The following is a 4,498-nucleotide window of genomic DNA, read 5'->3' on the forward strand; positions in this document are numbered from 1 at the left end:
AAGTACTTTATTGATCCCAATTTGGGAAATGTTTGTGTTGCAGCAGCATAAAAAGACATGAACATTGTACAATACAAATTAAAATACAAGAAATAAACAAGAAAGTAGAAAATATACATGTTGAATTTACAATTGAACAATAACAAGATATAAAGCAAGGTAGTACCATTCTCGATGCAGTACTTTTACTAGAAATGTATTTTCACAGTGTGGTATTGGTACTTTTACTCAAGTATTCAGAATATCAATACTTTTTCTCCACCCCTCTATGCAGTGCAGTCAAGCTGTTACCTTAACAGACCCCGGGCAAATAAACATGACTGCGCATGCGCAAACTAGTTGTGTGGCAGCTGCTGTTAATGCACTGAACTGCAGATGGTGATGTGGATGAAATAACGGTGTCCAGTTCATCAGCTTTGGATGGGGAAATGGTGAGAAGAAAACAGTTTTTCATTTCACATTTTGATATTGTAATTGAATGCAACTCTTCTCGAAAACATGTTATGTTTATTTGTTTTGACTTGACGGGGAGAAGCAACAGTAAGCTAGGCGAATAAAGCTAACAGTAGCTAACGGCTAGCAGCGCTTGGCGTAGTTGATGCTCAGCTGTTAATACTTGCCATTTCTTATCAAATAAGAGGCTCATTTCATGGGTTCCTACATTAATGTATTGTTTCGTTTAGATTCCCACGTTGGCTTGAATTTTACAGCGTTAAAAAATAACTTTTTCTACTCCAAAAGGTTTGTAATCGACTTGAGAGGATGAGCTAAATTGATGCTGTGATTTCAACGCAGATCCAAACAACTGCAGAGGAGGTGAGTGATCAGTGAGCCATTATCACCCAACAACAGCTACATTTCCCCCTGTTTAGCATGTTTTATTAGCTCACCGTTTACATATAACGATCGACATCGGCTGTGGTAATGTAAATATTGCTCCTAAAGGATTTTCATTAAGTATGATGTCATCTTGTATGCAGCACGATTTTGTATACTGATCTGCAGCCTGAACAACCTGCTTCCTGGTTCTTTGAGGGATTTGTTCTAGCTGCACTTTGAAATCCGTTGTAGTCACTTAATGATCTTGTGGTTATCAGAGCCTCAGATGGATCCCAGCCAGCTTCTATAGCCGGATGCTTCACAGTATGATTATTCATGCCTTGGGGCATATGACTGCCTGCCACAATGACTGCTGGTTCGATTCAGGTCAAAGTACAATGCATGTTTTGAAACCGACCCATGGGTGCAGTCAGCAGGATTGATGAGGTGCCTCTCTCTCTTGTCTGTGGCCCACTGGGAAGCATTGAGCTTTGTTGTTGCTGTATGTTGGAGCTGGTGGTGCTTTTGTACAGCAAACACAGATATGACCTATATTCATTTGAACAGATTTGATCTAGACAACATGTTTGGACTGATCTACATGCATCCACGTGTGGTCGATATCCATCCACATGTCTTATCCGTCAGATAATATGATCAAAAGATACCAGGATAAATGGTAAGACCTTCCCCCCCCGGTATAACAACAATGAGCTCAACATAGTAATATAGGAACAATAATAGTTCCTTTACATAATGTTTTGGACACGTCAATATAATGATTATAACATTAGAAATCCATTGTTATTATAAATTATCAAACTGTAACCGTCTACATAAAAAGTCCTCATGCTACAAGTTTGACTAAGTTATTGGCTGGCTGTAAAAAATGAGATAAAATATTAAACAATGAAGATTTATATTTGGCCCAGCTCCTAATCAATACATTGACGAAAGAAAAGTGAAACAGAGTTAACTCATAATGTTTTTTTTTAGTATTTCCTCCTCAAAACTGTTTAAGTTGTTAGAAATCTTAATTTTAATAGCTGCCCACTCTTATTCGATTAGTTGACAAATTGGTCAGTTATTTTAATAGTTTTTTCATTATGGATGACTTCTTTCCAAGGAATGAATGAGTCAAGTGGTGCTTTTTTATGATTCTTTGTGAGCAAGACACATTTTGAAGATTAAATGAACTATATCCTAAGAAAAAATATATATATATATATGTTAATAATTTAGTTTTTGGGAGAAGGGGTGGGATTAAATAAGTGTTAACTTCTTCCCACCCCTTTTCGGATGTGTAATGAAGTAGATCATTTGTTTATATATAATTTAGAATCAGATATATTTTTGTATATTAATTTGACACTGCTTAATTTTGTATTGTATAATAATTCTCATGTTAAAGGTGGGGTAGGTAATTTTGGAGAAACCAGCTTGAGTGCGCTAAAATTTGAAAATACACAGCCGCTTCCTTACAGAGCCCCTCCTCCAACACATAGTGTATCTCGAGCCGGTTTCTCAAACTTACCTACCCCACCTTTAAAGATAGGGTAGGTAAGTTTGAGAAACCGGCTCGAGATACATTTTTTGTTATATTCCATGGAATGCTCTTAACATCCCGATAGCAATGAATATCTTAAGTGCTTTGACAAAAAATCCATAAAAAGATGTCATCTGTGGAAGCCGTAGTACTGTGAAAAGCACAACCAATCATCTGAGCCGGCCCGGCTAAAATAACTGGATGGCCTACCTGCCTGTCAGCCTTCCATCTGTGCACAAACTGATCTCGTGCCCTCATTGGTCATGTGTGCGTTCGTGTGTGTTGGAGGAGGGGCTCTGTAAGGAAGTGGCAGATTTTCTGCGGTTGTGTATTTTCAAATTCTAGCGATCTCGAGCCGGTTTCTCAAACTTACCTACCCCACCTTTAAATTTCATTATTATTATTTTTTTTTTGTATTATTGTTTTACACATTCGAAATACATCTAATCAAATAAAAAAAAATATATATATATATATATATATTGTTGACGAAGAATTTCTGTTGTCTAAAACCGCCCTAGCAGCGTTTTCTGCTGTGACACTATGATGTGTTTCATGTTACTGCACTGCCACACGCTGATTGAGGCCCTGGCAAACAGCGTGAGTCATCGATAACCATATCGAGCGCCAACCTATATATAGCTGGTGCACAGGGGGGGTTTGAAAGTCATTGTGGAATTAGTTTTCGCTGCGAATGATTAAATTATCGCCTTTCCAGAATCCACACCCAAGACATGGCGTGGTTGGAGGTATGACAGAGATCCGTGATGATCTGAAACGGGCGCTGGCACATGGAGAATCTTTCTTTTTTTTGTTATCACATTTTTATTGAGATTAATACACAACATGTACAAGCAAAAGCATTTCTCTAAAAAAAAAATTAAATAACTAAAAGTACATAAGAAAAAGACTAAATTAGACAACAGCAATTACTTACAAAATATACAAAATGCAGAATACATACGTAAGCTAAAAATAATAATAATAATACAGAAATAAAAATAAAACAAACCAAACCCTCCCTCCCAGACATATAAACACACACACACACACACACACACACACACACACACACACACACACACACACACACACACACACACACACACACACACACACACAGGGTGTTCGCTGTTGGGTGCCAACGTGGAGCATCTTCCTGTCTGCTTTTGACGTCGCAAGCTCCGGTTTGGCCAGCCTGATTTTCATTTGTCTAAATCAGTGCAACATAATTGAATAGTACTACTAGCTTCCCCTTATTACAAGTCATTTTGAAGCATCGAGAGAGGGTGTTCTCAACTGGCATTGATTTCTTCCTATTGTGCTGACGTGGAACCTGGCAGTGTAAGCATTAGGGTTGAAAGACACAGTACAGAAACCAATGAAGACAATATAGGACTTTGTATTTCTGCATGGTTTGCACATTGTTTGGCACCTGTATGTTACTTAAAGCAACTCAACAACACTAGCAAAGGTATCACTGGGCCTCGTGCAGCAACATTCTCTTAAATAAAATTAAAAAAGTACTCGAAATGCATAACATTTTTACAATCCATCCTACCCAGGTGTGCTAAGTGACGAATCCCAGTATAGCATAAATTGTAGCACATGTGGCATCATATTATAAGCATAGGTAACGCTCATACTACTGTATAAGGGCAGGTATTGTGCCGTGTGCAAATACACTAATAGGTGCCCATTAATTTGAGAGATGCCACCAAAAAAGGCTGTGAGAAAAAGATCTTCAGCAGAAGTGAAATGCATTCTGAAGTGAACAATATCGCAACAAGCTTCCTCCTTTTTATAGCCTTAATTGGGATCAATGGACCCATCGTATTTATTTAACTAACACACATGATAATCCAATATATATAGTGACTTTAAATAACATGAAAGTCTATATTTGAACGTGCGAATGTGTGATACTGTTCTACTAAAAATATGTTTAGCATCATGTCTAGCTACACAGCATCACAGAGGGAAGAATTGGGTCAGCAGCCCTCAGCACACGGCTGTCACACTGATTTCCTGTGTTACAGTGATCCCCCCCCCCCCTCATCCGTGGTGTGTTTGCCTGCTTTTCAGCCTCTACTTACCCACCTACCTTATGCCTCCTTTTTTTGTTGTTGACTT

At 38.2% G+C, this 4,498-nt stretch overlaps 1 protein-coding gene across 2 annotated transcripts in view; it reads left to right on the plus strand.

Annotated features, from left to right (window-relative positions):
• Positions 1–343: 343 nt before the first annotated feature.
• LOC117492604 (transmembrane protein 184B-like) overlaps positions 344–4,498 on the plus strand; it is a 19,379-nt gene continuing 15,224 nt past the window's right edge. For both annotated transcript variants that reach the window (XM_034142953.1, XM_034142954.1), the window contains exons 1-2: positions 344–431; positions 742–816. The gene's annotated coding sequence lies outside the window, so the exon portion shown is untranslated. The remainder of the gene's footprint in view (positions 432–741; positions 817–4,498) is intronic.

This window comes from Trematomus bernacchii, unplaced genomic scaffold (assembly GCF_902827165.1).
Source record: "Trematomus bernacchii unplaced genomic scaffold, fTreBer1.1, whole genome shotgun sequence".
Classification (NCBI taxonomy): Eukaryota; Metazoa; Chordata; class Actinopteri; order Perciformes; family Nototheniidae; genus Trematomus; species Trematomus bernacchii.